The sequence below is a fragment of the Diabrotica virgifera genome, chromosome 6, assembly GCF_917563875.1.
Source record: "Diabrotica virgifera virgifera chromosome 6, PGI_DIABVI_V3a".
Classification (NCBI taxonomy): domain Eukaryota; kingdom Metazoa; phylum Arthropoda; class Insecta; order Coleoptera; family Chrysomelidae; genus Diabrotica; species Diabrotica virgifera.
The window spans coordinates 154,510,744-154,524,509 of NC_065448.1; the positions used below are offsets into that span (position 1 = coordinate 154,510,744).

Genomic DNA, 13,766 nt, shown 5'->3' on the forward strand with positions numbered 1-13,766 from the left:
TATTAACAAAAAGAAAAAATAAACAAAGATGTGTAGGTTAAAGAATGCCATGTTTGAACTAAATATGATTGATTATTTTTAGTATTAATAGTTCTTATGTGGGGCCGTGTATTTGTTTTTTTTGTATTTTCTGTCAAAATAAATATCTACATCTTTATAAAAAAAATTTTTTTAAAGTAAGTTTACTCTTTCTACATAACGATTTTGTTTTAGTGAATTGCTGATATACAAAGTGCTATTAACAAAAGAAGGAACATTTGAGGAAGTTGGATTTGCCTCTCCATCCTTTTATTGTTGTGTAGAAGCCAGTGGTTTAAGAGTGGAGAAAATATTTGTATGTAATAATAACGTTTTATATCTTGTTTTATTAATAAATAATGATTTTACCTTAACACAATGATTTATTTCGCCGTATGTAAATCACTTTATTTTCAAGAAATATTAACTTAACTCTAAATATACGTTTATCTTTGCGAAATATATTTCTTAACATTTTTTTTTATTTATTTACGCTGTAACCACAGGGGTTATTAGCGATCTAAAAAATATAACAAAAGTAAAGTTAATAAAAATTACAATAGGTGATACAGTCCAGAGTCTTTAAGATAATTTATTGTGTTTTTAACATTCATGTTTACTCCTAAGGCTTCCTTTATATTCACTGGGATGGTATACTTCTTTTTTATTGTTTCATATGTTTTGCACTCAGTTAATATATGTTTCACGGAGAGTGTTGTTTCACAGTTTTCACACATAGGCGGTACAGTTCGCGTAAAGAGATGTTTGTGTGTTAGGTTGCTGTGTCCCAGCCGTAAACGTGTTATTTTCACTTGGTCGGGTCTGTTCGCTATTATTTGCGGCCACGGTTTCACTGATTGTTTGATTTCCTTGAGTTTATTTTGAGACGCACTCCATTTATTTTGCCACGCACTAAACACTTTATATTTTATTTCTGACTTCAGGTCATCGGAAGAAACCTCGTTAATAAGGATGGAGTCCTGGCTGAGGGATGCTGAACGGGCTAGTAGATCTACTTCCTCATTTCCTTGTATACCTGAGTGTGATGGGACAAACATAAAGTCGACAGTGATCTTATTTTTATTTAGGATCGCTATTTCTGATTGGATATGTAAGGCAATTGGATTATTGGTGTAAAGACGTTTGATAATGTTAAGTGAGCTGAGTGAATCGGTTATTATGAGAGACGGGGATTGTTTCGACTCTTTTATGTGGATCAGTGCTTGTAATATTGCATACAACTCTGCAGTGAATGACGACGTAATAGGCTTGAATTTAAATTTTAATGATGTATTGGGTGTGAGGATGGCTGCACCAACACCGTCTGATGATTTGGATGCGTCAGTGTATATCTTGTAGTGATTTTTAAAGGTTTCCATTTCTTTTAAGAATGATTGTTTGATTAGGTCTGTTATGGTCTCACTTTTTTTGTATATACTAAGGTTAGTATTAATTTTGGGAATTGGTATTAACCAGGGTGGAGAAGTTGGGAAATTTGTTGGAATAATTTCAGGAAATTGAAGATGTAGGTCATGAAGGTTTCTCCTAATTCTTTCGTAAAATGGTGGATCTAATCTTGTTGCAGAGAAAGTGCCTTGAAATCGATCTGTGAATGTATTGGTATAAGTAGGGTGTTCTTTATTACTGGCTATTTTAGAAGCATATGAGAGAGAAAGATATTTGCATCGTAAACTTAGGGGTGGTTCTCCTGTTAAGCATTGTAAACTTTCAACTGGTGTCGTTCGAAACGCACCTGTAGCTATTCGTAGAGCCGCGTTTTGAACAGTTTCTAAGGTTTTCAATACTGACATTTTGCTTGATGAATAAACTATCGTACTATAGTCGAGTTTGGATCTGATTAAAGATTTATATACGTGTAATAGTGTATTTTGATCTGCTCCCCAGTTTTTGCTGGAAATAGTTTTCATAACATTTAATCCTGCTTGGCATGATTTTTTAAGTTCTTCTGTATGTTTTTTCCATGATAACTTTTGATCGAAAACCATACCTAAAAATCGGACATTATTTGTGAAACTAAGGGTTTGGTTATATAGCTTCAGATGCGGAGTTCGAGTGTTATGTTTTCTTGTGAATAGAATACATTTAGTTTTTGTCGGTGAGAATTGTAATCCGATAGACCTAGACCATGTTTCTAACTGATTGATTGTTTGTTGTAAATGTTTTTGTATAGATGTAGAGTTTTTTCCTTTGGCAAATAAAACTAAGTCATCAGCGTATAGTCTTCCTTTGACAATTGGTGAGCATTGTTGAAGTATATCGTTTATGGCTATTAGGAAAAGGGTTGAGCTTATAACTGATCCTTGTGGTACTCCGTTCTTTTGAACTTTTTTATCTGAGTTAACGTTGTCTGATCGAACTATGAAGCTGCGAGATTGAAGAAAATTTTATATAAATTTTAACATATTTCCTCTGATATTCCAATTATGCAATTTCGTTATGATATTGAATCGCCACACAGTATCGTAAGCTTTATTAATATCAAAGAAGACTGCGATACAATCTTGCTTATTTGCAAATGCTTCATGTATGCCTGACTCTAAGTCTATTAAGTTGTCTACAGTGGATCGATTTTGCCTAAATCCGCTTTGCTGTGGGATAAGAAGTTTTTGTTGTTCTAAATACCATCTCAGTCTTTTATTTATCATTTTCTCTAGCACTTTACATATAATATTGGTTAAAGATATTGGTCGATATGATTCTGGTGATGTCCGGGATTTATCAGGTTTGAGAAGAGGTAGTATTATTGCTTCGGACCAGGTTGAAGGGAAAACCTGGTTACTCCAGATTGAATTATAAAGGTCTAATAATAAATTGTTCCCATTGTCTGGAAGATGTAGTAGAAATGCTAGGGGAATACCGTCTGGTCCCGGGCTTGCATCTTTCGAAGAGTTTAAGGCTTCGGCAAGTTCTATTAAGGAAAAAGGAACGTTAAGGTTGTGAATCTCATGTTCGTCAAATCCCAGTATGTTTTTTTCTACGTTGTTTTTATGCATTTTGAAATCGTCAGTATAATTTTCATCACTGGAATTTAACTCGTATTGGTCTGCTAACATATCTACGATTTCTTTTCTATCTCTAATTATTTTGTTATTTTTTGCTAGAAAAGGAATTTTATATGGTTGGCTTTTACCAGAGATTTTTCTTAAGTTTCTCCAAACTGTACTTATTGTTGAAGAGGTATTTAGAGATGAGATGAATTTTTTCCAGGATTCTTTTCTATTCTTTTTTAGAATGTATCTTGCCTCAGCTCGTCGTTTTTTGTATTCCGTTGTGTTTTCGTCTGTTTTGTGACGCTTTAGTTTATTGAAAGCTTTCTTATACTCTCTCGTAGCTTGGCTGCATTCAGGTGTCCACCATGGAAGAGGCTTATGTTTCTTTAATATTTTTGTTTTTCCTACATATGTCATGGCGGCATTAGTGATCATTTGTAAAAATGTACTTAAAAATTTGTCTATGTCGTTTGATGATGTGAAGTTGGTTTGGTTAATGTCCTGTTCAATTTGTTTGGTAAAGTTAGTCCAATCAGCGTTTTTAATATTCCACTTTATGATAGATGACTCAATATTTATTGTGCTCTGATGTGTTAAAGTAATTATAATGGGGTAGTGGTCACTACCGTATAAATAGGGTAGTACGTCCCATGTTAATGTGGTGGACAAAATTGGGTCACACAGAGAAATATCAATTGCCGATATTGTGCCATTTTGGATGTTGAATCTGGTTGGTCTTCCGTCGTTAAGTAGATTCAGATTTTGGGATGTTATTATGTCTTCTATAATACGACCTTTCGAGTTGAGTTTTATGGAGCCCCACATCGGATTGTGGCCGTTAAGATCTCCGACGATAATTCTAGGTGAAGGAATTTGTTCCATAATAGCTATTAAATCTTCTTGGGATATGGATTGATTTGGTGGGATATACATATTACATATATAAATCTTTTGAGGTATATTTATTGAGATAGCTATTAATTCAATGTTATTTGAAGTCACTGTTAACTGTGTGCTCATGAATTTTTCATCTACGTAAATTGCTACTCCTCCACTGGCAATATTTTGGTTTAATCTGTTTTTGTAGAAACATGAATAATTACGAAAGTTATATACGTGGCTTGAATTTTTGAAATTTGTTTCCTGTAGGCAGATAATATATGGGTGGGTTTCAGAGATAATATGTTTAAGTTTTTCGAAATGGGTATAGAACCCATTTAAGTTCCATTGAAGTAGAGAAGTGAATTTAATTATTCTTTAGAAGAGCTTATAGACGAGTCGGAGTCTTCTCCCGAGAATGAAGTTTTTAAACCAATGTATTTGCCAAGTTTTTTCCTTAATCTGGTGCTTTTGTTTTTCATTCTTTTGTCGGTATAATATGGATGTAATTCTGTTAGAAACTTTATAAGTGCCTGAGAGTCATCTGAGTATAATTTTGTTATGCTGATTATGTCTTTTGCTCCTTGTATATTTTCGAATAATCCACTACTTGATCAAAGTTTAACAATTGTGTTTCGCTTTTTTCTAGATATTCTCGAACTGGTTCTAAAAACGTTTTAAGATTTGTTATCTCATCTGTTAAGTTTTTGTCGTCAGTTTTGGTTTTTTTCATTAATTGAAGTTTAGGTTTTTCGAATTCGTCTTCGGCGGGTGGCGATGTTGCATCTTCTAAGGTTCTTTTTCCTGTTGTTTTATCCGAAGTTATCTGGGGTTCGTGAGTATTCATCTGTGTATTTTTGTTTAGAGGTAAGTTTTGACTTGCTTCGGGTGAGGTTGATTTTTGTTTTTGGATATTATAGGATGACTCAGACGATGTAGGTGTTGCGATTGTAGTGTTGACTGAAGACGTGGTTAAATGTATGGATGTATTTGGTAGTGGTGGTTGTTGGGTTGTGTTTATTGATAAATGCGGGATGGCTTCTGTTTGCGATGTGGTTTGAAAAGACATGGTAGGTGTGGAGGGAATGGTATTTGAAATTGTGGGAGTATTTTGCGGAATATCTTGTTGAGTATGATTTATTGGTAAAGTTTGTTTCATCTCTGTTTGCACTGCATTATCATTGTAAGGATGGCTATGAGATGAAATATTTGGACAATTAGCTGCCTGGTGTCCAGTTAATTTGCATTTGAAACATGTATCGTTTTGGGCTATAAATATGCGGGGTGATGTTTGTTCTAACTCGACAAAAAAAGATTCAGGTAATACAAAGTTGTCTGGCAGAGGTGAAATGAAAATTTGTCGTCGGAAGCTTAGAATGTGACTGAAAGCAGGATTGGTTGCTCCTATTCTTAGGTATGATATGTCTGATAGAGGATTTAGACCTAGTTTTATTAATTCGTCTTTAATTAAGTTCGAAGGTATACTTGGACATACACCGGACAGAATTAAGCGGACTGATGGAGTTATTAATCTTCTTGCTTCTAGTATATTTCCATTTACTTTTATCTTCTTTGTTTCTGTTAGGAATTTGTCTACTAAGTTTTTAGATGATAGATATATGCATATTCTACCGTTTGATATACGGGATGCGAAAATTATATTTCTTGGTTCTATATGCTGACTCAATCCTTCAAGATAGTCATTGATTGTACAATTCTCTAGAGTGTTAAATAAAATGGCTTGATCTCTGTCTGGAGTTAATATATTGCGTGGTTGGCTAACTACTTTTGAATATGATGCAATTTGTTGTGGTTGACTGGAAGATGACATCTTTTAAATTTATTTAAAATCCAACTCCGGTGCTGTCTCACAGCTTTCGCTGTGACACCCGTTCATGGAATTGGATAATGTAGAGATAATTGTCGTGATTTATTGAAATATTCAATCCAAATAGACCCAAATAATAAATTTCATCTACTTACGATTAAAATATTCCGTATACAAATCACTTTCACTAGTACTTTTATATTATAGTACTTTTTATTTTAATTACTTTTAAATATGTTTCAGTAATTACTATTTAACTAGCTCGATAACCAAAAACACTTGTTCATCGGTAGCTGTTCAACATCGAATCCTCTTTCTTAACATTAAATAAATTAATTATTAATAGTAAAATAATAATATTCCTTACTAAGAAATATTATTGCTAAAAAATAATAGTTTTCTAATGTGTAGAAAATATATTTTTATGACTAATAAAATTAATTAACATCAAGTGTAATTTCTTTCTGATAAATGGGTTTGAAATTTGCCAGAAAGTGATAGTTCAATCATGTTTAAGATATATTTCTTTGGCTATAGTAGAATTTATTTGAAATATTTTAGAAAATTATATCTTACATACAAAGATATATTTCTTAGGCAATATGCCAAGTCGATCTTTCTTAAATATTAATAAAGTTTCTTTATTACAAGAATTTTTTTCTCTCGGTGTACTCTGAGGTAATATTTGCGAACTCTTTATCGCACCCTTCAGAAGGAATCAGGATAAACGGTCAGAGAGTAAATAACATCCGCTATGCAGATGACACAGTATTAATGACTGATTCGGACTATAGTCTGCAGATACTGTTGGATAGGGATACTGAGAGTTGTGAAAAATTGGGAATGAAAATCAATACTGCGAAAACCAAAGTTATAAGAATATCAAGGAAAAAAAATTTACCTCTTCCAATAAATATGTGAAACACCAACAGCTTGAATACGTAAGCCAGTACAAATATCTTATTTGCTGGTTCAACAATCAACTTCATTATAAACAAGAAGTCAAGAGCGAGAATAGAGGTAGCCCGACAGGGGTTTATCAAAATGAAAAGCTTATTTTGTAACAGTAGCATTAATATCAGCCTTAGATGTCGTTTTCTGCATTGCTATGTGTGGTCAATACTTTTGTATGGAACGGAGCCCTGGACATAACACAACACTGATGAACAAGTTGGACGCCTTTGAACTCTGGCTTTATAGAAGAGACTTGAAAATACCTTGGACAACCCACACCACCAACGAATATGTTCTGAGGAGAATAGGGACAGATAGGGAACTGCTAAAAATCATTAAAGCCAGAAAAGTTAGCTACCTGGGACACATAATGAGAAACGAAAAGTACCGCCTCACGCAACTGATCATCCAGGGTAAGATTAAAGGAAAACGGGGTCCCGGTAGGCGCCAGATTTCATGGATTAGAAATATCAGAGACTGGACCGGCCTTGATTCAACATCTTTGTTTAGAGCCGCACTGGACAGAGACAGATTTGCCAGTGTAGTCGCTAACCTCCACTAAAGGAGAAAGCACCACAAGAAGAAGAACTTTCGCCTTGTCATGGTAATGACATGTGAGCCATAAATTCCAAAAAAAGTTTTGACACTTTTGTGGTTTGACAGAAGTTTGAATTTGTAAATGTCAAAATGGTGCAATGATGCATCTCACTCGTACTCACATTTATAGCTGCGTCAATACGCTCCTACCGCTCATTGTTAATAATAGGGCTTTTCATTCACAGTCATTTGTTTCGAGCTTCTGTCATGTGTCACATAATATAAATATATCTACGTCGTACGTTATTGGTATATAACAATGATACAAACCAAAGACGTATGGCGTAGACATATTAATATTATGTGACACATGACAGAAGCTCGAAACAAATGACAATCGATGAAAAGCCCTATTAAAAATATGTAACCGCTTAGTAATAAAATAATAACAAACATTTCTTCAGTATCTTGTAGGGGAGTCGTTAAAATTTTATTTGGTGACTTTCGGACTTTAATAATAATAATTTTTAACTGAGTTATTAAGCCTTGAAAATGGTCATTTTCGTATTTTGCAAATTTTAAATCGCGTGGAACTCGAGAACAATAAATTTTACAGAAAAATTACAAAAGACCTCTTTTGCTCCGAATGACCCAAATGATGTAAAGAAAGTTGTCGTAAATGAATTTTTTTTTGTGAGTTTGTTTAAAAAAATTGTTTAAACAATTTTTCGACCACAGTACCATCTGACACCCTGTGGATTCGTTATAAGGACCTCTTTTTGAGTGAGTTTGTGCAAAAAAATCGAACTGGAATAATTTACCTAACGGGGGCGACGATACAGCCTAGACTAATTTGAACATATTCAGTACCATTTAATTTCTAGAATCGGCTGCTTGCGTGAATCAGAATCAACTTTTACTAAATGGCATTGGGAAGAGTATACTTTTCCTAGTTGGAGTCTACTTTTACTAGTAAATGTTGAATATAAATCTTCATTTTATATTTATAATCAACTTTTACTGAAACCAGCCGTTAGAGTTGACTCCAACTAGTTGGAGTCAACTCCAACTGGATAATCAACTTGAACTGTAACACATACACTACACGCTGACTTTAAATTCAATTAAATTCTTTTTTCAAAACACCTTCAAGCAGCTTGTTTTATTTACCAAAAAAAGAAATGGAAAAATCAAAAATTGAGAAAATTTAAATTAAATGTCGAACGTTAAAGAGTATGCCTGATAAAATATAGGACTAATCTTTATATTTAATTATATTTATAAATATTATGTTGAAAATAGAATACATTTTTAATTTTATAAAATATCCGGCTAGTTATATTTCTATATTTGAAATTCTGTATATCAAGCCCGGCTAGCTCAGTCGGTAGAGCATGAGACTCTTAATCTCAGGGTCGTGGGTTCGAGCCCCACGTTGGGCGAAAGCTTTTTGTTTTTTTTTCCTTACCAATTTAGGATTGTGATAAAAAGTGTATTTACATAATATGTTTATAATGCGATTAACCCAGAATTATTTTTTATTGAAACTTCCATTTTTAATTAAATAATGTTTGACGTTTCCACTCTTCTGGAAAATCCGGACTTCGGAAAACGTCCTCAAAGATTATTTGAAAAAAATCTGCAAAAATGTATAACCAAGTATTTTACTTTCGTAGAAGATAAACTGATAATTTGTATTTATTTTACTTTACGCAGAAAATATTACTGTGTCTAGTAAAAAAGCTTCGCCCAACGTGGGGCTCGAACCCACGACCCTGAGATTAAGAGTCTCATGCTCTACCGACTGAGCTAGCCGGGCTGTGACATATTATTTTTGGATATCTTTGGATCGGAAGGAAGATATGAGTCAACAACTGCAATCGAATACAATGAACGAAAGCAGCTTATTTGGTATGGTCATGTACAAAGCATAGATGAAGTATGACATCGTAAGCAAATATTAAAATGCTTACCACACATATGGTACTACTCATTAAACATCTAAGATCTAAGATCTAACAACATCACGAAAAAAACCAAATGCAAAATATACAAAAGGTCAAAACGGCAAACAGGTGTATGTTCTCAAAAAACTTTTGATAGTGTGTAAATTTTTTTTATTATTATCAGCATCAGCTAAGTACTTTCAACACATAGGTAACGTGCCATCATCAGAGCTTCGTCCTGTTATAAAACCTTCATAGAAGAGCAATTGCTAAACGACACAATAAAAAACATGGATACTGGGCAAAAGCCACAGATATCGGGTATAACAACCCCTTAAAATGAATAAATCACATCTAAATTCTTTTTTAAATTAAAAAGACAACATGGCTGAGTCAAACAATTTTGAGCCCACGTGACTAAGAGTCTTCCTCAGCTGAGCTGTTCACGTGGGCTCAAAATGGTTTGACTCAGCCATGTTGTCTTTTTAACCCGGCACCTGCCACATGGGGATCTACCAGCACCCCATAACATATTTTTATCAAATATTTGGTATTTCAAGTTTGGTAAGCGAGCTGTGCGTCATAGTAGCTTTCTATAATATTATATAGTATATATGTGTTAGTGTTTAAAGTGGTTATTTAGTGTCATTCTGAACTTAGGTATAGCTCTAAAGTCGAATTGGGGTGTCATCATCTGGCACTTTATGTTTTAAATTTTTTTTGTATTTTTGATATAAACAGGTCAAATTTACATTTTGTATTGAAATAACCGATTTAAATTATTAATATAGACTCTATACTCACTATATCTTAATTTTTTTAGATATTTTACTTGACTTCATTTATTATGGTTTGGTACTTGCTAATTTGCTTATAACACCTTTTTCATTTTATTTTTCAACTTTTATAACATATTAGTGGCTAATAAGTTAATAAAACATGTTTATTTATATTCTTGTGTTACTCAACACATTATTTTGTTTTTTAAACAAGTGGATCACAGAAAATTGTTAAGGGTGCTGTGAGATCCCCACGTGGCAGTTGGCGCCTTGCAAAGCCACGTGGCAGGTGCCGGGTTAATTTAAAAAAAAATTTAGATGTGATTTATTCATTTTAACGGGTTGTTATACCCGATATACAGTTGGAAAAATGAAAGAATACCCACGAACGAACATATAAAACACGCTGTATTTTCCTGTCACCGTGTCACAAAGAAAATTGTCCAGTGCAAGTACATGTAACAATAATTATTACATGTACTTGCGCTGGCCAATTTTTTGTCTGACACGGTGACAGGAAAATACAGCGTGTTTCGTATGTTCGTTCATGGGTATTCTTTCATTTTTCCTACTGTATGTGGCTTTTGCCCAGTATCCATGTTTTTTATTGTGTCGTTTAGCAATTGCTCTTCTATGAAGGTTTTAGAACAGGACGAAGCGCGATGATGGCACGTTATGTGTTGAAAGTACTTAGCTGATAATAAAAAAAAATTTGTTACACACTATCAAAAGTTTTTTGAGAACATACACCTGTTTGCCGTTTTGACCTATTTAGAAGTGTGTACAAGTCTTGCAGTCTTTTCCAAATATACAAAACCCTGATAAAACCGGTCCTAATTGTCTTTATATGGATCAGATACATGGGCACTGTCGAAAAGCGATGAGAACTTATTAGGTACGTTTGAACGAAAAATCCTTAGACACATACATATATAAGGGGGTGAAAGAAAATGACGTATGGCGCACAAGATATAATTTTGAACTATACATACGCACAATACGCAGCATACAACGAACCCGACGTCATAACATCCATAAAGATCGGACGTCTGCGCTGGATGGGCCATGTTGAACGAATGTTGGAGACCGAAACACCAAAACATGCATATAATGAAGCAAACACCAGTAGGGAGAAGGTCAAAGGGAAGACCCAAACTTAGATACATGGAACAAGTGGAACAAGATCTGAAAACATTTGAGATTACCCACTGGAAGAACAAAGCAAGGAACAAAACAGAATGGCGGAAAATCCTAGAACAAGCCAGGACCCAAAAATGGTTGTCGAGCTACTGATGATGATGATGACCACACATATAGTGCGGAACTGGTCTCAACTGGTGAGGAACTGCAAATATCTCCTCAATAACCTGACAAAAGACAATAGTGTCTTTAATATGGGTGCCGGGTCATGTAGGGGTGGGGAATAAACGAGCAGATTTGTTACCAAACAAGGCTCGATAGGAACCTTTGAAGGGCCGTAATCTTTCTGTGGCATTACTAAAGATGCCACGAAAAACGAGGTTCAAAAATGGCTGATGAAGAATCGTCAAAAGAAATGGAGACACTCACGGGCAAATTCAGAGAATAAAAGAATTATCAAGAATATTGATCCAAAATCTCGAACAATTTGATGAACCTCAATAAACTAGAGATCAAAACGGTCACTGACACTGAAATGGTGATTGAACATTGCCGTTTAAGAAATCAAGTACGAAATGGAAGAGGAGACTTCCATAGATTCGAATGTGTTATGTGTAAAGACTGGATTATATGCAAAATGCATATGCATATATATGCTGCATATTTCTCATGTTTTTCATAAATGCATATGCCTTGCATATTTGGAGATTTAAGAGCATATAAATGCATATTTTGATGGGAATTTACTCTACCCCATTTAAAAATAAGGTATATATTAGTAACATCAACATCCATTAAAATAAAATGTGAAAGTAAATATTTTGCTGTTAAGCTCCTTTGTTGTTGTACCCATAAACATAATGGGCGTTATTTATAGCTGCAGGTATCATTATCCGGATATTTAAGATTTATAGACTTCTCAGAATTTACAAATTACCTAAGTAAATACCGATTATATTTTGAATAACATTACAAATATTACCTGTACTTTCTGCTGGTGTCGGCCAACTATGAATTATTCTGGGAAAACCAACCAAAACGAAATTTTAAGGCAGCGTTGCCAATTTAGCTTATTTTATGCTAGATTTGGCATATTTTTGTGTTGTTTAGCTTATTTATTTCTTGTTTAGCATATAGCATATTTTCTAGCATATTAAATAATATAAAAATTATTTAGTAAAAATCGAAAATCTTCTAATTCAGAACAAATTTTTATGTTGGCCTTACAATTACTAAAACAACTTAGGAACTCTCTCACAGGAACTTGAAACTGATATCAGTGAGTCAAATCTGATTCCTAACAAAAAATGTTTAACCATTCACACATACACACCTACATCAGCAAATCCCTTCGCCTTCAATAATGTTTATATTAGTACTTATGTCTGTGGACCATGAGATTACTATTAACTACAGGATCATGTTTCAGCATTTTTTAAAACAAATAATTTATCTGTACTGGGTTATGCTTGCTATAGGGATTTTTTATTAGTTGATAATGGAATACCTACTGTTGAACTGATCATTCCATCATTCTTGTGAGGTTTGGCAAATACTATATTGGTCGAGTTGGCAACACTGTTTTAAGGGTAGGATAGATTATTTTATTTTATGAATGGTTAGTCTTAAATCAATCGCCGATTATTCAACTTTTGTGATTGCAAGTTATTGACTATACTGTGTAAAAAAATCATTTTATTATTATTGTGAAAATGCCTAAAGTAGCAAGGGAAAAATCAAGTCTTCTCAGAAGTTGGATTGGAAGTAACAATCATCTAAAAGTTATCGACAGTGAAAGTATGTTTTGCACCATTTGTGATAAAAAGGTAAGTTCTCCACTTCAATAGATTTTTAAACTTATCAAACTTCTTTGCACATCTATGTGTCTGTCTATTCTAAAATGACAAACCGTCCCATTTCTTCAAAAACTGTTTTTTAAAGTTCGCAACGGTTTGGCTTATACAGAGCGAGGTGTTGAGAGTGGCCCACCCTGTATACTACGGTACACTGACTGTACTTTATTGTTTGACGATTTCAATTTCACTTTGAGAAATAAAAAAAAATTGGGGGAGGTTTAAAAAGTTTGATCATTTTAATGTAGGTATCTATTTACGAAAACATCTAAAACATCATTATCATTATATTCCAGATTCCATGTCAAAAGAAATTCCAAGTAGTTCAACACATAAAAACTTCACTTCACCAAACTAAGCTATCAAAAAATGATAATAAACCTCGCCAGCAGATTCTACAGAACAGTTTGCAGATTCAGAATACGTCAGTTGGGCAAGAAACCTTTGCAAAGGATTTATGCCATTTTTTTTGAACTGCAATATCCCTCTGCACAAGTTAGAACATAAATCGTGTCAAAACTTTTTAAAAACTTATTGCAAGATTAAAGATAAACCAGCTCAAATACCAAGTTCTTCAACTCTTCGGAAAAAATATGTCAGTGCATGTTACAAAGATGTGATGACGAGTATTAAAAATCAGTTAAAAGCCGATTATCTTTGGATTTCCGTCGACGAAACAACGGATACAAAGGGTCGACAAATTGCGAATCTAATTGTTGGAGTTCTTAACGACTCTGGCGATTTTAAAAACTCATACTTAATTAGTGTAAAATGTTTGGAAAAAACAAACTATGCTACAATAGCTAGATTTGTTAACGAAT

At 33.7% G+C, this 13,766-nt stretch overlaps 2 non-coding genes across 2 annotated transcripts; one reads left to right on the forward strand and one right to left on the reverse strand.

Moving 5' to 3' along the window:
• The first annotated feature begins 8,596 nt into the window (after window positions 1-8,596).
• Trnak-cuu (transfer RNA lysine (anticodon CUU)) lies at window positions 8,597-8,669 on the forward strand. Its single transcript has one exon. It is a non-coding gene; the product is annotated as a tRNA-Lys (tRNA).
• A 304-nt stretch (window positions 8,670-8,973) lies between these two features.
• On the reverse strand, window positions 8,974-9,046 carry Trnak-cuu (transfer RNA lysine (anticodon CUU)). The gene has a single exon. It is a non-coding gene; the product is annotated as a tRNA-Lys (tRNA).
• Window positions 9,047-13,766: the final 4,720 nt, after the last annotated feature.